This window comes from Diceros bicornis, chromosome 24 (genome assembly GCF_020826845.1).
Source record: "Diceros bicornis minor isolate mBicDic1 chromosome 24, mDicBic1.mat.cur, whole genome shotgun sequence".
NCBI classification, from domain to species: domain Eukaryota; kingdom Metazoa; phylum Chordata; class Mammalia; order Perissodactyla; family Rhinocerotidae; genus Diceros; species Diceros bicornis.
The window spans coordinates 5,609,675-5,635,916 of record NC_080763.1 but is presented as its reverse complement, the minus strand read 5'-3'; the positions used below and the strand labels follow the sequence as shown (position 1 = coordinate 5,635,916).

The window sequence follows — 26,242 nt, the reverse complement described above, 5'->3', positions numbered from 1 at the left end:
AAAAAGAAAGAAAATGTTTGCACTCCTTTAACCCAATAATCCTGATTCTTTATCCCAAGAAATTTGCAAGGAAAAGCATATATAAAGATTTTCAGAGCAACATTACATAGAATACGAAAAACTGAAAGAGACAGAAAATATCCAACATCAGAATGGGTTAACTTAGCAAATATCAACTCAATAAAATATTGCAGGCCAGCCCGGTGGCTTAGCGGTTAAGCGCGCGTGCTCCACTACTGGCGGCCCGGGTTCGGATCCCAGGCACGCACCGACGCACTGCTTCTCCAGCCATGCTGAGGCCGTGTCCCACATACAGCAACTAGAAGGATGTGCAACTACGACATACAGCTATCTACTGGGGTTTTGGGGAAGTAAAAAAGGAGGAGGATTGGCAATAGATGTTAGCTCAGAACCGGTCTTCCTCAGTAAAAAGAGGAGGATTAGCACGGATGTTAGCTCAGGGCTGATTTCCCTCACAAAAAAAATAAATAAATAAATAAAATAAAATATTGCTACTACAACTCTAAGTACTAAGACTTTTTGTTAAATTCAATACTGCTAAATAGTCAAAATCATAATTTTACTTGTATGATCAAAGCATTTTATGTATAACAGGTTATTAAGATGAAGGTACAAATTAAGAAGTTGTACCAAAATTATGGGTACAGTCTCACTTGCCTTACTATTTTAGTTTTAAACTTTTGTTAGTTTAAGAGAAATTCATAAAATGTTCAATTCCTTGCTTATTTTAAAAAATGGCAAAATGAATAAGTACTACAATATGAATTAATATACCAGTTTCACATTATACCCATGAGTGTAACAGTAATATAAGGAGGGAAAAAAGGCAGCAAAAGGGGACTAGAAATGAAATCCAGGGAAGAAAACAGGGGGAAGGGCAAAGACAGGCAGAAATATTTAAAAAAGGCGGGGAGGGCAGGGGAAAAATAAAAGGAAGGGGAAGGAGACAAAGTCAATTTAGCTCAAGGTGATAGCAATCAGGTCATGAAAATTTTCTAAGTCCACAGGCTGCAATTCAATGTATGTTCGCTGAGTTGATAAAACATGGAGACAAGTAAAGGCTCAGGTATTGAGATGACAGTTAGCAAAACCAAGGTTAATGATCTCTCCCATATTATCACATTCCCTCTGTAATGACCTTTTAACCTAATCACACCTTGACCTTAATAGATTCCACTATGAATGTAATTAACAGCCAGTGGTGGTACAGATTTCTCTGTCAAGGGAACCAGGAGTAAGATACCCATGGGATCATAAGAAATCAAGCCCAAACTATTCTCAACCTACATTCTATACCAGTGGCTTTTATCTTTTACTCAGACATAAATCCTTCAAGAAACTGATGAAAGATACCAACCCTCAAAACAAACAATAAAGTGTACACACTCACTAAGGCATACACATAATTTCAGGTTTCTGGACTCCCTGAAGGGTATGGATGGATCTCAGGTTAAAAATCCTGCTCTAGAATAAGAGATGAGTTTTCATCCCTGCCCTACCCCTAAAGAACTCAAAATTAAAGGAAAAAACGTTAACAGAACGGAAAAACAATATTAAGTTCTATGTTTCATCTGAGTATGTATTATGTTAATAGTTTTAAGATTCTATTTACTTGTCTTCCTATAACTTACATTTGTTCTTACAAAAATTGAACTATATCACTGAGTTAAATTTTGTACACTTCTCAGAAGGCTCAACAACCTGTTTATATTAATATAACAAATAATGTGAAACCTAAAATTTTAAATGATATAAAAATAAAATCAAGAGCAATTCTTACAATTTCAATCGAATTGCTTAATCAAAAAGGATAAAACTATATACATAACAATAAACCCACTATTTATAACAGTAAAGCAATGAAATTATATAAGTGTGGAACATTTACAGAAACATCGTACATTTAAACATCACATCATTTAAAATAATTAAAAGTGGGCCAGCCTGGTGGCATAGCGGTTAAGTTCGCGCAATCCACTTCAGCAGCCCAGGGTTCCCAGGTTCAGATCCCAGGTGCGGACCTACGTACTGCTCATCAAGCCATGCTGTGGCGGCATCCCATATACAAAGTAGAGGAAGACTGGGCACTGATGTTAGCCCAGGGCCAGTCTTCCTCAGCAAAAAGAGGATTGGCAACGTATGTTAGCTCAGGGCTAATCTTCCTCACCAAAAAAAAAAAAAAAAAAAAAAAGCGTGGGGCCGGCGCCGTGGCTTAGCGGTTAAGTGTGCATGCTCCGCTACTGGCGGCCAGGGTTCAATCCCGGGCACGCACTGACACACCGCTTGTCCGGCCATGCTGAGGTGGCGTCCCACATACAGCAAGTAGAAGGATGTGCAACTATGACATACAACTATCTACTGGGGCTTTGGGGAGAAAAAGGGAAAAAAAGGAGGAGGATTGGCAATAGATGTTAGCTCAGGGCCGGTCTTCCTCAGCAAAAAGAGGAGGATTGGCATGGATGTTAGCTCAGGGCTAATCTTCCTCACAAAAAAAAAAAAAAGATTTAAACACATCCACGGTGTGATATTGTGATTTATAAAAAATATATATTTGGTCTTCAACTCTGTTCCTGGCATAGATCTCCTAAGAACCTTGGAATGTCCTGTGATAAGAGCAATAAAGGTATCTTTAAAAAAAAAAAAGTGTAATGTAGCAAAATACATTACATAACAAAAAGCTAAAAATTATTTATGTTCAGCACAATTATATACATACATAGTCTGAGACTACAGGAAAATGAGAATCATTACATTTTTTAGAGAGTGAAATTATAAATACATTTAATGTATAGCTAATTATTCGACTTTATAAAATTCTTCTACATTAAAACAAAAATTTAAGTAACCACCCCAAATGTACAATATTACACTTTTAAAAGTTTCCATAAATATAAAAGAATTGCTTATATATTACAGGGAGGGAAAACTGAAGCAATCTGATCAGTATACTATTGAATTTCAAGTAAAAGTAAAAATTTTGAATTCTATTTTCTAACTACCATGGTGTTTCAGTTACTCTTGCTTCTGCCATCATTTTCTTCAAACTAAAAGATTATTTAAACAAATGACACCAAAAAAACTCATTTTATAAATTCTTCTGTTCTTCACCTGATAAAATTATGTCAATTGGGGTAACTCAAAAGAACCATTAGGAAAAATATAACAAAAATTCAAGACTAAAATCTCAATTCAAAGTCAGCTTTTTTCCACTGACATACACCAAACAAGTAAGCAGGCACATTTGTATAGAACAACCACTTGAGGGAAAGGTAGTTTTCAACCCAGGAACACTTAATTTCATAAAAGTTCCTGTATAAAGCAATAATGTCTGGACAATTAAACAAACAGACCTTTAAAAGATATACAGGCTCTCAGAGCAGCCTACGAGAGCTTCATTTAATGTACAATACAGTTAAACTATTACTACAAGTAGCTGTAAAGACTAAGCTGAAAGCTCCTATTATAGGTTCTTTGTAAAAGTAGTGTTCACAAGTAAAAAAGTCTATCTGTAACCTGATCACACTGAATCTAAATAGTGTGCATTCCAAACATGCCACTATTCTACCATGTTTCCCTCCCTTTAAATTCACATCTATGTTGTTTTTCAAATGTACAAGGTAACCTTTTTAAGAAAAATAGTTTATTTATGGGAAGTATTCTAAAGTGACAAAAAGTCTATTACTGGTGGACAAGTATCATTTAATCAGATTTCCATTCCACAACAGAAGTATCTATAATATTTTCTGAACTCTTTTTGCTAAAATTAAGATTAGGCATTGTGTTGTTGCTAACCATCAAATAAAGTATGCATGTTATATTCCAGATATATCCCAAGCAAAAATAAATTTTTGCAATATAATAAAGCACTAAATTTTTTTTGACCAAAGCAGTAGAGTGGTGGTGATCACAACCTGATTGAAATGAATTCAAAAGTGAGAAGAACTCCAGCACGTGTGGACAACTCTTTGGAGAAGATTTCCTGTGAAGGGATGAGGGAAATGAAATGGAAGCTGGAGGGGAATACGAGGTTGACAGTTTGGTTTTTAAAGATAGGAGAAATTACAGCACGGTAATATGCTGACAAAGATGATCCAGTAGAAAGGGAAAGACTGATGATGCAGCAGAGTGAAGGGCAATGTTTTCAAATGGCAAGAGGGAACAGAACTTGGTGTACAAGTACAGAGACTGGCCTTAGGTGGAAGCACAAACATCTACAGAAACATAAGGAAGACAGGCCCAGGCAGAGAGGTAGACATGGTGTAGACATTGTGAAAACTCTCTTCCTAATGCTATTTTCTTAATGAAATGGGAAACAATGTTATTAGTTCAGAGTAAGGGTGAAAAAGGTGGTGTTGGAGGTGCTACAAAACACATTATAATTATTATATTCTTAATTTTTTATTCTTTATAAATTGTGTTCATTTTGATTCTCCAATTAAATTTAAATATTTGAATGGAGAATACAGGATGCTTAGCAGTGCTGTACAAATAGATTTGCTGACTTTAAATGAATTTATGATCTAGCTGAGGTTAGTATCTATAAACTAGAGCATAAAAACCTAACCTGAGCCTCAATGTGGTCCTACTCTTCCAGTTCAAGTACCATGCCTAGAGCTAGTTCTCATTCTCCTAAATCCTAAAGCACTTATTCTCTATGTGCACATTCACAGAACTCTACGAGATAGAAGACAATCTCAAAAATTACAGAGAGGCAGCAATATACTGCAGTGTGATAAAGATAAAAGAATAGACAATAACAGAACTCAAAATCTAAAACAGATCCAAATAGATTAAAAAATTTAGTTTATCGTAAATTATTTCAAATCAGTAGAGGGAAGGCTGGATCATTCAAATCAAATAAAGACATCTAGATTAAAGTTTTAAACATAAGAAAACATATAAAGTACTTGAAAAAACAAGAAAATAAATAGACTCATCTTATTTTATACAGTTGTATATGTTTAAAAGTTTACAAGTGTATTACATCTGCAAATAAGAATTTTTAAAAACTTGATTCTCCAAATCAGTAAGAAAAAGACACCAATGAGAAAAACAGACAAAGCACTAATCATTTCCCAAAACGGCTATAAAATATAAAAACTTATTTAAATTTCCATTGTGTAGTCAGTCATTACACCAAAAGTATAACGGCCCCAGAGTCCACAATATAATTATAAAATTATCTTTTAAAACAAAGGAAAGAGGATCCAAAGTAACCAAAAGACAAGATAATCTAGTAAATCAAACTAGATGTGAGTCGCCTGACATGGGAACTCCATTTACAATAGCTTTTCTAAAATTAACTTCACAGACTACACTGAAATCTCAAAGCTGTGGGGCAATATCTCCTTTTAAGCTGCAATACATAGTTATTTTTATGACTCACATCTTACTAACACACCCCCTTAAGTTCTTTCAGCAATACCCATTCTCAAGTACCGCTACCCCAATCTGAAACAAATCCAACTAATGCCAGAGATGAGTAATAAAATTTAATTTCTCCATTAGGTATCATATCACAACACATGAAACTTCTATTTTTGTACCCAAACTTACTTTTTTCCTTTAATATAAGAATAGATAAATCAGTTTGAACAGCTTCTCCAAGAAATTAAAAAGGATCTACATAGCTGGTAGCTGCTGAAAGTTACACCAATATCTTTCAGACTTTTGCTTACGCATCAAGCCCAAACTAGCTTACTTTCTTAGGAAAAGACATTGCTCATTTAAAAACACCCCCACAGGAGATAATCTGGTTAAAAGTTTATTCCGTAAAGAAATCTAACATGATAATTTAATTAAACAAATTAAAAGCTTTAATACCAAAAACTTAACACATTTTAAATCCTCAGTATTTAAAATCAATACAGAAAATCTTTTCCAAAGAACATAAATTATCAAAACTGTTCAAAGATTAACATTAGAACACAAAATTCATACCAATAACGTAACTGTAAAACAGCTATACCATATACAGAAGACGTTCTCCTCCTAAAATCTACAATCTTGACCTAACTTTCCTTTTTCACAAAATTTCTGAGTTGGAAAGAGCCATCTAAACCAACCAGCCACCCAGAGACTGGACCCAGCTCAATGGTCAGTGAGCCTATGCTTGAAAACCAAGGATGAGCACTTCCCATAAGCCCCTTTCATATCTTTAGAAAAATGTTAGAACATTCTTCCTAGTTTTGATCCAAAAATGTTATCTCCTTGTAACTTCTCCCTGTGGCCCTCTATCTGCCCTAACCTCACCAAATCTGTCCAATCCTATTACCATAAGGTAGTCTTAATAACTGATGTCTAGTATCAACTAAATTTACTAGCAAACAGAAAAGCTACTTAGAATCTGTCCTCCTTTAGGAAAGTTTGGCTAGGATGTTAAACATAATATACTAATAAAATAACCTATAGGTGCATCACCTTAGGTCACTCAACAATGAAAGTACTAAAATGATAAAACGTTACATTTATTCTTGCCTATTTCCAGAAAAGACTTAATACTTTAAAACATCATTTCACAAACTCAACATGAAATGTAAATAACAAGAAAAGAAAGTCAAATACTATCCAAAAAGACTCTAGAGAACTATTGAAGAAGCTTAAGCTTCACTTATGAAACAAGAATTTTCAAAACTTGCCCAAGAACAGTCAAATAAACACAATAGAAGTGGCCCTGAATACATACGAAAAATTTAGTATATAATCAACAAGCCATTTCAAATTAATAAGTAAAAAATATAGATTATTTAATAAGTAGCACTGGCACAAACGACAGCCATTTTGGCAGGAAGTTAAGCCCCTACTTGAATTACATATGGATCAGGGTTTTAAAGGTTAAAAAATTAAACCAAGGGGCCTGGCCCGGTGGCCAAGTGGTTGAAGTTCCGCACACTCCACTTCAGCAGCCTGGTTTCACGGGTTCAGATCCCGGGCACAGACCTACTCCACTCACCAGCCATGCTGCGGCGGTGTCCCACATATAAAATGGAGGAAGACTGGCACAGATGTTAGCTCAGGGGTAGTCTTCCTCAGGCAAAAAAAAAGAGGAAGGAAGATTGGCAACAGATGTTAGCTCAGGGCAAATCTTCCTCAGCAAAAAAAAAAAAAAAAAAAAAATTAAACCAGAACTAGAAGACACAATGCATTGCTTTGCATTTTAAAAATAATCCTCTTTCATAAAAGGCTTTTCTATGTCTCATGTAAAACCCAGAGCCATAAAGGAAAAGACTAGGAAATCTGACTAGAAAACATTATAAAGATTTTATGGCAAAAAATAAGTAACAAACTAAAAAAAATAACAAAGGTCTGCTTGCCTTAACTTGCAAATATCACTTAAAATGTGGGAAAAAGATGAACCCAAGAGAAAAATGGTTAAAGGACATGCTTAAAGGTTCCCAGAAGAAAAAGATATCCAATAAACATATTTTTTTTAAACACAACCTCAGTCACATTAAAGAAATGCAAATTAAAACAATATGCTACCTCTTTTCCACTTAGGTTCACAGGGCTGAAAGATGTGGGAATGACAGAATACAAATGCGCATGAGGAAATTTTGGAGGTGATACATATGTTCACTATCTTGATTGCAGTGATAGTTTCACGGGTGTACACATGTCAAAATTTATCATACTGTATACTTTAAACATGTGCAGTTTATTCTATGTCATTATATCTCAATAAAACTGTCTAAAAAAAATCAGGCATCGGCCAAGGAGTATGAAAACCAGTATTCTCACACAGTGTTAGTTTGATTATAACTAGTGAAATCTCCTTAGACAGAAATTTGGAAAAATCTTAAAGTACAAAAATACTGCATACTCTTCAGAGAAAAATAGTTTATTTTACAGATATTGTCACACAAATACAAAGATATACTCAAGCATGTTCACTGTTAGCAATGTAACTTTATGAAACTACAAAGAACATATGTCCAGCATTAGGGAAATAACTAAATAAGCTTGCAGTAGCGCTCCACATGGAATATAGGAAGACATTCAAAAACTATTGCAAATGAACCAAACACACATAAAAAGCAAGTTGCAGAACAGTATAGAGAGAAAATTCTGTTTTATGTGACAGAGTCATGCTTTTACATGCTTTAAAACTCCTGGAAGGACACAGTATAAACCATTAACTCTATGGTGACTTCTGAGGACCTTTCTGATAACTTTTCACTTTATATCCTTCAGAATGTCTATGTTTTCCCACCATGCACAATATTCCTTTTATAATTTAAATTTATTAAATTTTTAAGTTATAAATTAAATCATGACTTAAAAACTAATTTGAGGAATTCATTTTTAGCAATATGAGTGAAAACTCTTCCAACTGAATATAACAAAACTTGTTTTGCTTTAAAATGGGCAAGTTTTGGGGCCGCCCCAGTGGCGTAGTGGTTAAGTGCATGCGCTCCACTTCCATGGCCCGGGGTTGGCAGGTTCGGATCCTGGGCACACACTGACACACCACTTGTCAAGCCATGCTATGGTGGCGTCCCATATAAAGCAGAGGAATATGGGCACGGATGTTAGCCCAGGGGCAGCCTTCCTCAGCAAAAAAAAAAAAAAAAGGAGGACTGGCATCAGATGTTAGCTCAGGGCTGATCTTCCTCACAAAAAAATAAATAAATAAAATGGGCAAGTTTTCTGGAAATTAAGGGAAATCCTGGGGCAGGGGAAATATCAAATAGGAACTGAAAGTGTTAACAGCCATTTAAGGCTAAGACAGAAGGCTCTGGGCTGCAAGTTGGGGAAGTGGAAATGAGACAGGTACATAAAACTGAGATTTTTAAAAAGCAATTAGATACAAACAGGGATTATATGCCCAAGAATTCCAGATAGTGAGAGACTATAAAAAATATTTTTTCAGCTATTAGAAGGATAAAAGAAATCTGACACCTGGAAAAAGAATAAAACACTCACATAAAAGACCATAGAGATTAGAAAGAAGTAAAGAGGGGCCGGCCCGGTGGCGCAGGCGGTTAAGTGCGCGCGCTCTGCTGCGCTGGGCCGGGTTCCCCGGTTCGGATCCCGGCGCGCACCGACGCACCGCTTGTCAGGCCATGCTGTGGCAGGCATCGCATATAAAGTAGAGGAAGATGGGCATGGATGTTAGCCCAGGGCCGGTCTTCCTCAGCAAAAAGAGGAGGATTGGCAGATGTTAGCTCAGGGCCGATCTTCCTCACAACAAAATAAAAAAGTAAAAATAAAAAAAGAAAGAAGTAAAGAAACTGTAAATTGTGTGTGAGCATTCACACACCTATGTGAATACACAGACATGTCAACATTAAAAACTAAATGGACTGATAATGATGCATAGTTGAAGAATTATCAAAGATAGATCTGATAAAAACTGGCAATGCAGCACAAAAGAATATGTTAGAGAAAATATGAAAAAAAACTAATAGACATGAAGGAGAGATGAGAAGGTCCCATAGTTAAATGGGAATTCAAGGAGAGAAAAGAACCAAGAAAGGTAGTATTTGATAAGATAATGGCCGAAAATTTTCAAAACCAGTTGAAAGATATAAACCTTCCAATTCCAGAAGGGCAACAAAATTTGGACAGAATTTAAAAAAAGGAATTATACATAAACATATGTGTAGTAAAACTGTATATAACAAAAGATGCAAAGCAGGTCTTAAAAGCAACATAGAAAAACCTACCTATAAAGGAATAAAATTAGACATTATTTAAAGTCTAATTTTTTATAAATAATTGTTTTCTCAGCCATAGAAGCCAAAGGTTAATGGAATAAAATCTCCACAGAAACAATGACCATGAACATAGAATTCCAGATCCAGCTAAACACTGGAATACTCAGTTTTCAGAAGCAGTAAGTCTGTCAGCTATGTGTAACAAACACAACTGATTCTTCACTTAGCAAACAATCAAAAATGCTTTATCTGAAATTTAATAATCCAGATCGTAGTTTTTGTAAATGAGCAATACTCCTTCCTGCCAGAATATGACTGAGAATATTACAAAACTCTTTCAACAGGGATAACAGCTCACCTTTTTCCTAATAAACTTTTCAGGAAGCCAGTGGAAAAAGTACTAGCAAAGAATTTTCTCTTTCTGGCCCTTCAATTACAGTGTTCAGAGCTTCCACGGACAAAGCCATAAAAAATTAGGACAAACCTTGACAGGACTTTACAATCAAGTACACCAATTAAATCATAGTAAAAGCCTGATTATTTCTTCCAAGACCGTACAATCTATTCCGCAGTCTACATTTCAATTTCTACACTTCTACAGCCTACATGTCAATTTTTATTTTAATATCATTCCACAATCAAATTCCCACCTCTAAGAGAAAGCAAAAAGACATACAAAAGTCTAAATACATAAAAAGTCTACACAAACAACAAAATTGTGAACAAATAGCAAATCTTACACACAAACTGCAAGTACATACAAATTAAGGAACTAACATAGGGCAAGGAAACTGCTTATATTATTTTCATTTTCATATTTTTCTGGAACATGACTTCCGTTAATAAATTTATTATTAACCCGTGGTAAAGTTAAAGAATCTTTAAAAATTAAGAAATATTGGGGGCTGGCCCAGTGGCATAGTGGTTAGTTCACGCACTCTGCTTCAGCGGCCCTGGGTTCACAGGTTCGGATCCCAGGTAGGGACCTACGCACTGCTTATCAAGCCATGCTATGGCAGGCATCCCACATGCAAAGCAGAGAAAGATGGGCACAGATGTTAGCCCAGGGCCAATTTTCCTCAGTAAAAAGAGGAGGACTGGCAACAGATGTTAGCTCAGGGCTAATCTTCCTCATCAAAGAGAAAAGAAAAGAAATATTCCCATGCAGTGAAATTAAGCAACATTTGCTTTTATATTCACAATCTTATACCTTTCTGTGAAATTGTACCTTGAGAACTATGGTTTTAAAAAACGTTCACTGAAGATTTTTTTTATTTATTATTCAAGGTTTACTTTATACCATTGAAAGTTTAACATACCAAATGAGTGACTCTCCTACTGATCCGTATGTTCTCTCCCACCTACTATCTGTGAGCCCAACACAGCACTCAACGAATACCACTGTCAAATTTTAATTGACTAAAAGGCAACCAGCACAAATATAGGAAAAAAAAAAAGGTCTACTTCATAATATAACTTCAAAATATAAATAACTTTATACATGTAGCATCCCTTTCTTTGGATTTTCTTTCAAAATAAACCTTCATAAATACAGTATACATCAATCCTATTTGTGTCCATCAGTACTCTGAAACACAAAATCAAGGACTTTTTATCACGACATGGACTTGATTATAATGTTCTTAAAGCTGCAAAAGGAAAATATAACAGAAAATTTTTTAAAAGTTCAGATAAAATTACCATGAATTGGAAATAAGTACAACTTCTGTATTTTAATAATTAATAAATAAATAAAATAATAATAAATAATAAAATAATAAATAATAAAAAAAAAAGTTTTGTTTGCTGTTGACTCTATTCTTTTGACATCACTCCCAATAAGCAACCTAAGCAAAAAACAGTGAGAGAAGTTATCTTGCTAAGAACAACCTCCAAGAAAAAAAGTAAGTGTCTGGGATTTCACCAACTGAATTCCCACATTCTTTAAGTTGGTTTATAAATTATCTAGTTAACATACTGAAACACTGTAGACAGGGAACCTTCAAAATTTGTGACTGCAAAGACTCCCTTCCAGACAACAGAAATACGACTTAAGAGGTTCAAAGGTGATCAGTTATGAGAAATCTAAAATACAGCCACAAGAAAACAATGCCATTCATAATAGCACCAAAAAACAATAAAATACTTAGGAATAAATGTAACCAAGGAAGTGAAAGATCTGTACAGTGAAAATTATAAGACACTGATGAAAGAAACTGAAGAAGACACAAATAAATGGAAAGATATCACATGTTCACAGATGGGAAGAATTAATATTGTTAAAATGCCCATATTACCCAAAGCCATACAGCTATAGATTCAACGCAGTCTCTATCAAAATTCCAATGGCATATTTTTACGGAAATACAAAAAACAATCCTAAAATTCGTATTGAAGCACAAAAGACTCCAAATAGCCAAAGTGATCAGAGCTGGAAGCATCATCACACTTGTGATTTCAAACTACACTACAAAGCTATAGTACGTATATCATAGTATAGTATATCAAAACAGTACAGTAGTGGCATAAAAATAGACACATAGGGGCCGGCCCGGTGGCGCAAGCGGTTAAGTGCGCGCGCTCCGCTGCGGCGGCCCGGGATTCGCTGGTTCGGATCCCGGGCGCGCACCGACGCACTGCTTGGTAAGCCATGCTGTGGCGGCGTCCCATATAAAGTGGAGGAAGATAGGCACCGATGTTAGCCCAGGGCCGTCTTCCTCAGCAAAAAAGGAGGAGGATTGGCGGATGTTAGCTCAGGGCTGATCTCCTCACAAAAAAAAAAAAAAAAAAATAGACACATAAACCAATGGAACACAATCAAGAGTCCAGAAATAAACCCCACATATATGGTAAACTAATAATTGACAAGGGAGTTAAGAATACCCAATGGATAAAGGATAGTCTCTTCAACAAAAGGTGTTGGCAAAACTGGATATTTACATGCAAACGAATGAAACTGGACCCCTATCTTACAACACTCACAAAAATTAACTCGAAATGGATTAAAGACTTAAATGTTAAGACCTGAACCGTACAACTCATAGAAGAAAACATAGGGAAAAAGTTCCTTGACATTGGTCTTGGCAAGGATTTTTTGGATATGGCACCAAAAGCACAGCAACAAAAGCAAAAATAAACAAATGGGTCTACATGAAACTTAAAAAGCTTCTGCACAGTAAAAGAAACAACAAAATGAAAAGGTAACCCATGGAACGGGAGAAAATATTTGCAAACCATATATCGGATAAGGAGTTAATATCCAAAATATATAAGGAACTCATACAATTCAATAGCAAAAAAACCAATAATCCAATTAAAAAATGGGCTGGACGTCATTCCAAAAGACATACAAATGGCCAACAGGTACATGAAAAGGCGCTCAATATCACTAATCATCAGGAAAATGAAAATCAAAACCACAATGAGATATCACCTCATACCTGTCAGAATGGCTATTATCAAGAAGACAAGAGATAACAAATGCTGGCAAGGATGTGGAGAAAAAGGAACTCTTGCGCACTGCTGGTGGAAACATAAATTGGTACAGCCACTGTGTAAAACAGTATGGAGATTCCTCAAAAAATTAAAAACAGAACTACCATATAATCCAGCAATCCCACTTCTGTGTATATATCCAATGGAAATGAAATCACTATCTCATAGAGATATCTGCACCCCCATGTTCACTGCAGCATTATTTACAACAGCCAAGACATGGAAACAACCTAAGTGTTAGTCAACAGATGAATGGATAAAGAAAATGTAGTATGTATATGTACAGTGGAATATTATTCAGCCACAAAAAAAGAAGGAAATCCTGCCATTTACGACAACATGGATGGACCTTGAGGCATTATGCTAAGTGAAATAAGTCAGATAAAGAAAGACAAACACCAGATGATCTCTTCCACCATATATGGAAGATTAAAAAACCAAACTCATAGATACAGAGAGTAGATCAACGGCTGCAAAGGGGAGGCAGGGGGAATTCATGAAGGTGGTCAAAGATACAAACTTTCAATTATAAGATGAATAAATTCTGGAGATGTAATTTACAGCATGGTGACTACAGTTAACAATAGTGTATTATATACTTGGAAGTTGCTAATACAATAAATCTTAAAAGTTCTCATCACACACAAAAAAAGAGTAACTATGCAAGGTGATGGATGTGTTAACTAACCTTACTGTGGTAACCATTTTGCAATATACCAAATCGTCACATTGTACACCTTAAATTTACACAACGTTACATGTCAATTATATCTCAATAAGGCCGGAAAAAAATAAAATGCAGCCACAAGTAGAGGCCCCTATCCTATGGCCATTTGCTCTGGACACTGCTTAGAAACCACCTTTACACAACAACCTCAAGAACCATGCAACTATAGATACTGCCTTCAAGAGACAGTACACAGCTGCCACAATCCTACATTTCAAGATCCATGAAAGGCTTCTGTTCTCCCCACTATTAGAAGATGCCTGAAGAGTTAAAAAAAAAAAAAGTAAAAGCTGTCATGTACTAAAAATAGCAGAGAGTAGGCAAGCTAAAAAGTGGTGAATTTACTGTGGGTAAATCCAGACAACATGGCTAACTGAAAAACTTAGGAGCATCAAAAGTTATTTACTATAAACAAGTCATTCCAATGCCTCTCTTTTTTTTATATATATAAAAGGCTTACTAAATCAGGAAAACCCCAAACATATTATAGGAATGTCTGACTTTGACAGAACACTTGATAAAGTAGACAAGCTATCCTTGGAGACAAGATAGATAAGTACCAAACATGGCTGAATAGTAGTAGAAATCAGGGAATAATTTAAAAGGTTCAATGATCATATCCCAAAGTTGCCAATTAATGGTTTAGAAAGTATCTTAATCCTGTATCAAAGGCTCTGTTCTTTGCCTGACCTTACTAATATTTTAATCAATTACTAGGATAATGCTAAGACAAGCTTGCCAGCTTGTAATGATGTGTTGAACACAAGGATATCTCGAAAGAGGAGAACAAAGGACAAACCAACTAAATAATGTTTCATAAAATAAGATTTTTATTTTATCCTTTGTTACTAAACTCTTTCAGTTCCCTAGCTGGAACAGCAGGAATTCCAATAGCGAGTCAGATAAGTAGGCATACTATGCTACCTCAGTCTACTGACTTACCTCACATAATGAATTGTCCAGTTAACCGGTTTTCAGCAAAATGGCACTTGAAAAGTACTACTTTTCAAACAATGGCCTTTTTTGGTGTTAGTGATTGTTCACCTAAAACATACACACAATAAATATTCTATAAAGAATGAAATTTCAACATTATAATTTCAGCCAAAGACACACTCAATGATTTATTTAACACAATGGTTTCCAGTTGGAATACATCAGATGTATTGATGCAATGCACACGTTTGGAGGAACCCAGAACATTTTGCTTTGTGTACATATGCCAAGCAAGAGGGATGCAGAGCTAGAACCTCCTACCTCTCTTCAGTCTTTTCTGCCTGTGTTCTATTTCCACACTGCTTAAGGGACTCGTGTTTGGCCTTTACTTCCCGCTAAAGGTACTTACCTGTGCCACAATTTGACTTTTAAGTGCAGACTAAATGCAAGATAACTCTGAGCTTCGAAAGGTTGAAACTAGTGAAGAAGATGGTACAAAAAGAACAGACTGTCCAAATAACGACACTCTACCAACCACCACCAAGTTTTCTCTTCCTTTGACAAGTAGAATATGCCTTCATTTTATACTACATTTTAATGTTCAAAGTGTATTTATTTATTTTCAAATTGTTGTTTATACTTAAATAAACTCTTCATTGCTAGATTATATTTTTTTTTAAATGTACCCTTTATTTTTTTTTTTTTTTTTTTTTTTTTGTGAGATCAGCCCTGTGCTAACATCTGCCAATTCTCCTCTTTTTTTTCTGAGAAAGACTGGCCCTGTGCTAACATCCATACCCATCTTCCTCCACTGTATATGGGACGCCACCACAGCATGGCTTGCCAAGCAGTGCATTGGTGCACGCCCGGGATCCGAACCGGCGAACCCTGGGCCACCGCAGCGGAGTGCACGCACTTAAGCCCTTGTGCTACCGGGCTGGCCCCTAGATTATATTTTCTTATGTGGAAAATTGGTTGGTTGAGATGGAACACAGCATAATTTCCCATGAAAATTAATGGAAATACGTTTTCATGTAACAGCTTTTCACTTAGCAGCAGGCTTTTCAAGAATAAATTCAAATCATTAAAGAAAGGATAGGTACATTTGGTTCCTGAGTTTGAGACAACAAGCAAGAGTTCAGATAGCAAGGGATACCAGTCGCACCTCAAAAAAGAAAACATTATTCAGTCTGAGTTGGACTAGCAAAGGATACCTGTACTCCCAAAAAGACTAAAGAAACATAGGATAAGAGAGATCAGCAAGCAGGAACAAGAATCACACTTTAAGGCTTAAGGAATTTAATTTTATAATCATAACAAATTAGTGTGATACTAAAATCAGATTTGTTCTATAGAGTTGAATAAAACCCAACAAGAGGTCAGATTTGAGCAAAGGAAGGGAACAGATGACTAAACTAGAGCACTCAGAATACAGTGAGCTAAGCTTCAAAAAACAAATAAGATTATAATAGGTAGAAATGAAGATGAAGACGTCCAATAAGGATGCTTGTATTCTAAACATTTAAAATGACAGGTGAAATATAAAAGATTATCAAAAAAAAAAGATAGCTGAACTGAAAACTAAGATAAACATCTCCCTGAGTCAGAAACAATAAAAATTCAAAATAGTAATCTATACCTAAAATGGAGTGTAGGGAAGAAAAAAAGGGGAAGATGGCTGGATACTGGCTCTATAGTAGGCAAAAGGTCAGAAGTTCAGCTCCTACAGGGAACAGCAAGGGAACAGAATCAGGTTTGCTTCTCGACGCCAAGGGCTGGGGATAGGAATAGTATTTGTACAGCTCAGGCGGACGGGAAGGAGGAGGAAAAGTGAAAAGGAGGGGAGAGGAGGAGAAAGAAGATGTATGAAAAATAATCAGCTTGCAAACCTATTACCTAGAGCTATAGCTTCTGCTCTGAGCCTAGAGAGGAAAGTGGACAAAATACCCAGTCTCACAGCAAATTTAAAATTAACAATAAGACCTTAACATCAAATATCAAGCCAGTATTCACATTTCCCCAACTGCTTTGTAAATATTTTTTGTTATTCTGTGTTATTTATTTCTTGTCTCTTTTCATTTATCACCCCTTTTTATTATTCAGTTTCTTGCAATTCTTAGGATTTGGGGTTGGAAAAACCAGATAGTTGGTCCTGTCCAGATTCCCAGTATGAACTTTGTTGATGGTATCCTTGTAGTGTTTAAGAAGTTTTTTTTGTCTTTTCTACTTCCTATAAATTGGTAGTTAAATTTAACAGCTAGATCAGATGCAGAATTAAGACTTTAGCGCAAGAGTAAGGCACAGACAGCGCGGCATACTTCTAAAAAGATGTACCTAATGTCTGGATGTCTTGCTCTTTGTGACATTAGTAGAGCAAGATTGGTGATCTTTGCCTAAACGTTATTCATTAGGGGAAGCAAGATGATGATACTCTAAGTCTATCACTCTTCATTAGGTAGAATACATCTGTAGAAAGAAACTTCTCTCATGACCTATTTGATTACTCTGAGATACAAATCATAAGAAAAATAGGATAAATGCTTACTTCTATTTATTTAGCAGTTGTCAAAATGAGTTGCTCCAACAGCAGCTCATCAGGGTTTTTTTTTTAACGTTTTACTATCATTACAAACTCACAGATTAAACATATTTGATTTATTTCAATTCATTAGTTATTATCTTTATTGATTTCAAATTGTCCCCTTTTTGGCCAATGAGATCTCACTCAAGACAGCTCCTGGGCTGTTCTGACACTACCCTCATAGTTTTTGGTCGCTCTATTGCTTTCTGATAAGATGCTCTAGGCTGTGGCAAACAGACTCTAGGGTGCCCCCCCAGTCCCTGCCTCCTGGTGTTCTCACCCTTGTGCAATCTCCTCCCATTAAGTGTGAGTGGAACCTGTGACTTGCTTCTAATCAATAAAATATGGCAAAGGTGACAGGATATAAGTGATCACATGTACATGATTATGTTACATAAGACTGTAACCCTTGTTACTAGGACACTCTCTTACTGGCTTTGAAGAAGCAAACTGCCACGCTGTAAGCTGCCTAAGGAAAGGGTCACACGTCAAGTTCTTAAGAACTTTCTGTTGGGCCACCTTCAAGGAACTGAAGGCTGCCAACAACCATGTGAACTCAGAAGCAGATCTTTCCCCAGCTGAGCCTCAGATAAGACCCCAGCCCTAGTCAACACCATAATAGCAGCTTTGTGAAACCCTGTACAAGAGGACCCAGCTAAGCAGTGCCCAGACTCCTAATGCACGGAAACCGTGGTAAAATAAACGTGTGTTGTTTTAAGCCCCTAAGCTTGTGGTAATATTGTTACACAGAAATAGATAATTAATATGCAGGCTCATCCCATACATTTCCTGCCTTAGAGTTGAAAATGCCCATTTTGAGCTCTAGTGACTTTTATTGTGAAAAGGTATTTAAAGACCACAATGTGGGCACCAGGATTGCTTTTCACTACTGGATTGGTCATTGTTTCTAGGCCTTTTTAGTCAACAGGGCCAGAAAATGCAAATATTTTTAATAAGCTAAATTTCTGCATGAATGCATACAGATGCTTCTACCCAAATTTAGTACCATGGCGTTTTTACTTAATTTCACTGACCTTAAAAACCACATCTGCTTTCAACCATGCCAAAAATCTCAGTTTTCAACAATACCAACATAATCACTCATTTCCTTCAGTTCACAATACATATATTACACAGTATTGGAATAACAACATACATATTACCACCAAGATTATGATTATAGTAGTTCAAGAATTGTTTTCCTTTTTTGTCATCCTTCCTCCACTCTCTGCCCAAGGTATATGCCAACGGGGATAAACAGTCAAGTTATCGTGTTTTAAAGTCACTTGGCATAGTTTCACTCTGGTGTCCACCAAGTGAATACACATAAGATTCATTTGTTTTATTTATGATTTTTAGGGATTTTTTTAAATTTTTGTTTAATAATTACGTAAAATATTTACATGGCTCCAAAGTCAAGTCTAAAGAAAAAGAAAAATTCAAACACAGATTGTACCCCTGTGCTCTTCTATACTGTGCTTCTCTCCCCTATAAGTAACCAGCATTTTTTAGATTTCACTCAATACTCTTGTACTTTTAATATGAGCAATATATATACACACATTCTCATCTCCCTTAGTATATGATTGCATATTATAAATACTTCTCTCCACTTTGGTTTTTTTACTGTTCCATAACAGACCTAGTTTGCAACTAGAGGCACAATGGGCCAGGTAGAAAAAGTTGAAAAACAAATAAATAATTCTCGGGGCGGGGGGGGGGGGGAATGATCTCTGAGGGAGAAAAGGTAAAAAAAAAAAAAGCTGAAAATAAGCTTAACAAATAATCCAAAACACAAGAAGAAATTTGATGAGAAAAAAAAAAATCAACAGACACGTGAATTCACACCTGATGATACCAGTTTTATGAACAGTCTGACAAAGACTTTTAAATTTGAACACGTTGAAGATGTCAGAGCAATAAGGGAGTCTTTTTATAAAGTAGCAAAAAGGTTATAAAACAAAAACAGAACTGAAACAGACAAGCGTACATGAAAAAGCAATTCCAAATCTAAGAAATGAAAATTGTAGATACTGGCATATAGATTCAATAGACCGAATAAACCCTAGAATGGACAAAGTAAAAGAAAAATTGGTAAATTGCTACACAGTACTGAATTCACCTAGTAGGAGGCATAGAAAAATAAAGAGAAAAAAATTGAAAGAGCGATTAAGATACACAAAGGATAAACTTAAGGGACTTCAACATAGGTTTATCAAGAGAAGAAAAGTGAGAATAGAATAACAGAAGCAATATTTAAAGAGCTGAGAATTTCCAAAACTGAAGAGAGATCTATCCTCGGATTATATGTATACTGAGTACTAACTGGGTATACAGAAGTTCATCCACGCTCATAGTGCACACTGTGGTGAAACTGCAAACTACCAAGCACAAAGAGCTGCTGCTTTAAGGAAATAATTAACCAGACTGTTTCACAACAAATGTCCATAACAACTTAAGAAAACCACATGCAAACAGTGGCATCACTTTGAGAAGTTTACAAATCTCTTAGAATGTCATGCGGGGTGGGGGGGGAGTGGAGACTTCAAAGTTTACTGAATAACTCTATCCATATTTTAACATTCTTACATAATTACATTCTTATGACTCTAAAAGCAAGGTGTGGACAGTGCATAAAAGTAATAACTCAAAGAATCATTTCAAAGCATCTACTAAATTCCCACATTTCAGTTCTTAAAAAAACAAACTGAAATGCTAAACAGTGGAATTATGGAGAAAAGAAAACAGCAGCATAAAAGGGAAGAAAAAAAAATCAATCCCAGATAAAGAATTCTGAAAAAACTTTTTAAGTTTATAAAATTTTTTAAGACAACATGCAAGAATATCTTTATAACCCTGAGATAGGGAAGAGTTTCTTAAACAAGACACAAAGTATAAATCATAACATGAAAATACTGATAAATTCAACTAAATTAAAATTTTTAACTTTTATTAACAAAGACCATAAGAAAGTGAGAAGACAAGCCACAAAGTGGAAGAAGACATCTGTAATACACAATCAGCAAAGAATGAGTATTCAGAACATATAAAGAACTGCTATCAATCAAAAAGAAAAACCACCCAACAGAAAAAGGAACAGCTACTCCAGAAAAAGGAAAAAATGGCTAGCAAACATTTGGAAAGATGTTTCCTCTCTGTAAGCAGAAATGCAAAACCTACAAGATATCAATTCATACCAAATAGGCTGTCTGACTTTATTATGTGCCAATATCAAGTATAGGGAAGAATGTGGAGCATCACATGTATACACTAGTGAGGGGAATAACCTAGTACAATTACGTTGGAAAACAATTTGGCACTACCTAGTAAAGCTGAAAACATACCTCTCCTACAACTCAGCAATTTCACACCCAACTAGATATAAGGTCCAAAACAATTTATTCAAACTGCAAATCTCAACTCATTTGTGGGTACCAAAAATCAACTTAGTGGGCCTTGGTTAGCATTCTCCTTTTTAATGAAATGGACTAACATCACACAGGTTGTTTTTTTTCAAGAAACTTTTTTGTTATATATGTGTACATCTGACAATGTATTGAGTCTCATAATGTAAAATTTATTTCTTACCATAAGTGGTAATGAAAAAGTTTTAAAAAACACTATCCTAAAGACACGTATGTGTGCAAGTGCACCAAGAGACCAGACCTATGCAAGGTGGTCATAGCAGCACTGTTTATAACAGCAAAAGAAAACTGGAAACAACCCAAATGCCCATCAACAGGTAATAACTAATCGGAAAATATTCATACAATGAAATCCCGTGCAAGAGTGAAAGTGAATGAATTAGAGCTATATACAACATGGTGGAAGAATACCAGGACCATAAAATTGAGGGGGGAAAGTTGCAAATAAACTCTTAAAGAAGAATCCCATTTATAGAGTTCAAAAACAAATAGAAAAAAAATAGTTTACGGATACAAACAGGTGTGGCAAAACTAAAACAAAAAAGCAAATGTAACAGATAGTGATTACTTCTGGGGGGAGGAGTACATAAAGAAATTAAAAGTTAGGATAATATTCTTGAACCGGGTACTAAGTACACAGCTGTTCACTGTGTCTTTATTCTTTATCTTACACATATTTTACATGTAGCTAATTTCAAAAGAAAAAAATTGTTAAATAAAGCCGAGTGAAAGGTACACAGGTATTTGATACACAGATATTCATGTTATATTTAATCTTTAAACTGTATAGATACATTCTATATTCTCTTGTACACCTGATCATTTGATATTTGTTTTTAACCTTTGACAAAAGAATAAAAAGACAATTAAGTAGGAAGAGGTAAATGTAAATTAAAAACAGACAAGCAAACAGGTATACATTTCCCTGCTTCTTAAATTAATACAATTATGACAGTGCTGAATATCTCTAGAAAGTTATACTTTGGAACAAATTTTTCCAAAAAGAAAATAAAAGCAAATATTTTAAAATAAGAAACTTCTAAAATTTTTACAGAAAATATCCAGGGTTTCTTGACTTAACACAAAGCTACCTTAAGAAATCAGAAAGAGCAAACAAGAGGAGTAACTAAAACTTCTCTTTACACCAAAAGTAGTATGTTATTTTAGATGCTGCTGGGACTTTTTGCTTAAATGAAGGTTACATAAAAATGAAAGGATACGGAATATAATTACTCACCTATTTATGCCAGGTAAACAATGCTAGAAGAGTAGACCAGAATACATCCTTACTCATTTTACAATTAATTTATATTATAAAGCATTTCTTTTCTCCCCTATGCCCAAGAGACAAAGTAATTGCATGGGCTATATTTTACGCATGATTCCAAAGCTAATCTTAAATATATATTTTATTTGAAAAGTGTTCCAAAAACTTCAAGCTCAGAAATACTTCCTTCAAGTTAAAACTCAGTGTGAACCTCCTCCCCCCCAAAAAAACAAAGAGCAAAAGAAATAAGCTACTTTTACAAAGGATCCAATTTAAACTTAAAATTACAGTTAATATCTAGGTCAAATTGGAAGCCATTTAAGAAATTATTCCCATTCACCCAGCAACTAGTGTACCAACCACAAGGATTACACATCACAGTACCTGACAACTGCACCCAGAAATGAAAGTACCAAATGATATGAGACAAGCTTGAGAAATTCACTTCACAGAAATCATGTTGTTCAGCCAATCTCAGACATGCAGGTTACAAAAATTATGTAAAATAATTATGGAGCACATTTCAAATAAACATGTCTTCCCAATAAACTAAGCAAATACAGGTCAGAAGCACATAAATGAATTCAACCTGTGTGTGGACATTAAAGATTTAAGGAAACATCTTGAAGGTTAGCAACACAGCATTCAGAACACTGGGGAGCTGTCAATGTACAACTTAGTTTGTTCAAATTTATTTCAAAGATAATTAGACCTAAACAAATGCAATCACTGGGCCGGCCCCGTGGCTTAGCGGTTAAGTGCACGCGCTCCGCTACTGGCGGCCCGGGTTCGGACCCTGGCGCGCACCGATGCACCGCTTCTCTGGCCATGCTGAGGCCGCATCCCACATACAGCAACTAGAAGGATGTGCAACTATGACATACAACTATCTACTGGGGCTTTGGGGGGGAAAAACAAAAAGGAGGAGGATTGGCAATAGATGTTAGCTCAGAGCTGGTCTTCCTCAGCAAAAAGAGGAGGATTAGCACGGATGTTCGTTCAGGGCTGATCTTCCTCACAAAAAAAAAAAAAAAAACACATGCAATCACTAAATTATTTATTTGTGTACATATTTCACTCAGAACACTTATGTTACTGACCAACAAGATTAAGTGGTACCAAGCACAGAAGTATCTTTGCTGAAATTTGTGCATTAAATTTTATTTTCCATTCCAACCCCAAGAGTAAACCTGAAACCCTTATTCTTCAAGTCTCACTTTACATGGCATTCCATGTAAATCAATTAGCCAAGCTACTGGAGAAGGAGGACGGCACAAATGACAAGTAAAGCAAAAGGTTCAATGAGTCCCAATCACTTTCAAACATCAGGCAATTCATTCATTCATCAAATTGAGCACTACCTAAGCTCCAGAAATATACTCCACAGCAGTGAACAAGACAAAATTCCCACCTCATAGTGCTTATGTTCTTATAGGTGAGACAGATACCAAGCATATAAATAAATAAGCATGTATTATAATGTTAAGTGACTGATAGCGCAATGAAGAAAATCAAGGCTGAGACAAAGAACAGAGAGGATATGCATTTTAAGTAGGGTGACCAGGGTTGGCCTTTCTGAGATAACCACTGAGCAAAGCCTACACGATCACATGGCAGTAATTCATAATGCACATACATAGGACTCAAGACTGAAAAAATTTATTGGAAACTAAGAGAATCATAGTCTACCTATTGTTTCCTATATATATCATTTTACAGCATTTGGTTTTAAGTAGCTTCTACTATTTTCTCCACTTGGAAGACTTTTAGTCCTCAAATTAAATCACTAACTTTAAGAGTTAATCCTCTAACTCCAGTGGAAAAAAATCTTTATAACCTTAATGCAGCTTTCTAACACCTAACATCAGAATTGCACACAGACAGTGCTTTATTTTTTTCAGAAAGCATTCTTACAAAACAGCTCAATGAGTGAGAATGGACTCTAGAGTTAGAATACCTCAGTTCAAATTCAGGTTCCCACTCTTATTTGCTCTATGTCTTTGGACAAATTATTTATCCCCCCTCCCTAGTTTCCACCAAATAGTACCTATCTCGTACGGTTGCTGACAGGATTAAATATAATACTGTACATAAAGTGTTTATAGAGCCTTACAGCAAATAAGCACTCTGTTAGCTGTCACCAATGCAGCAACTCCGTACTAAGATAATATAAGCAAGGCAATGTGCCTCAGGCAGGTTAAGGTAGGTAAGTTCACACATACAGTAAGTGGTACTAACTAACAAAGTCAAATTCAAACCCAAGCTCTTCAGACCCTCTAACATCCACACTCTTTCCACTACACCACACATGATATAAAGTTAGCAATCAGAAACTTGCATAAAACCTTAGAATTAATAAGGTCTAAGACCTGTAGGTCTCCTAACTACTGACCTCCAGCTTATTACACCAGACCAGACTGTTTCCACGGCAACTTAAATGTCTCATGTGCAAAAATAAATAATAATTGTCCCACATTTTCCACTGAGAATATAGCATAACATCAGGTCTCTTGATAGACAATATAATTACTGAAAATCATATAAGTTCTGATAACTAACTATAGGGGTTACTCAAAGTTAAAATAAAGAAATGTGGAATGACTTTCTCCTCCAGTAACAGTAGGTAGCTAGGATCCTACGGCCCCTATTCAGTATGGAAGCTATCTTAAAGGACCTCTCACTGGATTAAATGACATTTCTCCCCTTGGTAAAAATACATGGCCAGTGTCTACAGAAAGCTAAATGCTTCTGGCTAGGCGTCTACTCTCCTGTATACTCGCTTATTTCTATAAATCTCTATTAAATATGAGAATAAAGACAAAAGCTGTTATTTCTATGAAAACTAAGTTAAATCCTTTGAAAGGTCTGGATAAAGGATTTGAAAAATCTAGAAAGATTTTGAACTTGGAAAGTTTCCCAGTGCCTACATTTTCATTCCACTTTAAAGAAACCAATACTAGAAATCACAGACAATGCTTTTAGGGTATAATTTATAGGAAAAAAAGAATCAAGAAACCCCTACTCAAAGAGATGGATCCAAACAAAAGACAGGTAAATAAAAGTAAAAGTAAATGTTTTAAGTTAAAATAAAACACTAAAAGTGCACAGATATTCTGAGTTCTTACTTTAACCAACTCTGAACTACCTAAACAATGGTCCTAAACAATGGTCCTAATCACATGGGGCGGGTAAAAAGATCTCCACCACATTCTAACATCACTCCTCCCACCAAGGAGTTCCCAAAGGCTCCCTGCCACTTTCTTCTGCTCTCTGTTCCTAGGAAAGGAGCAAACTGAAAACTACATGTGTCCAAGAATGAGGTATCCATTACAGTAAGGAACTGCAGAATAAGAATTTAATTAATTTGTAATGAACAAATCTTTAATAAATCTTTATTGAGCACCTATGTGCCAAGCATTGCCCTAAACCCTTAGGATCCATCAATAAACAAAACAGACAAAAAGCCTTGCCCTCGTAGAGGTTATAGTGTGTGTTTGGGGACAGAGAGAGGAGATGATAAACAGAATCAACAAGGAAATTAGTTTGTCAGAAGGTGACAAGTGCTATGGAGAAAAGAGAACAGGATATGAGGATCATAAGTAAGGGAGTACAGCTTCAAATAAAATAGTCAGGCAGACCTCTTTGAAAAACATTTGAAGAGTAAAGACTTGAAGGAGACAAGCGAGTCAGCCATGCAGATATCTTAGGGAAAAAGTGGTCCAAGGAGGGGCAACAGCCCGTGTAAAGGCAGCCTGTGGGGCTGGAGGGAAATAAGCAGGAGCAGAGTAGGAGCTAACCTTAAGAAAAGTAAGGGGCGAGTAGGGGTACCCACATTCTGTAAGGCCTTGTAGGCCCTAAGGACTTCGGCTTTTTCTCTGCACATGGGAAGTCACTGCAGGGTTCTGAAGAGATGAGTGATATGATCTGGCTGCTGTGTTGAAAAAGACTGTAGGGAGACTGTAGGGTAGAAGCAGGGAGACCAGTTAGGAGGCTAATTGCAGAAATGTAGGCAAGAGATAAGAATGGCTTAGACCAGCCTAGTGAGCAGCAGAGGTGGTAAGAAGTGACCTGATTCTGGATATATTTTCAAGATAAGATAAAGCCAAGAATGTCAAGTGTGAAAGAGATAAGTCA

The 26,242-nt window shown here is 35.8% G+C and overlaps 1 protein-coding gene across 10 annotated transcripts in view; it reads right to left on the bottom strand.

The window, feature by feature from the left end:
• Positions 1–26,242, bottom strand: part of KTN1 (kinectin 1) — a 102,746-nt gene that overhangs the window by 72,836 nt on the left and 3,668 nt on the right. For 8 of the 10 annotated variants that reach the window (XM_058566983.1, XM_058566981.1, XM_058566989.1 and 5 more), the window contains one exon: positions 14,842–14,943. The exons of the other annotated variants lie outside the window; for them this stretch is intronic. The gene's annotated coding sequence lies outside the window, so the exon portion shown is untranslated. The remainder of the gene's footprint in view (positions 1–14,841; positions 14,944–26,242) is intronic. 10 annotated transcript variants of the gene reach the window in all.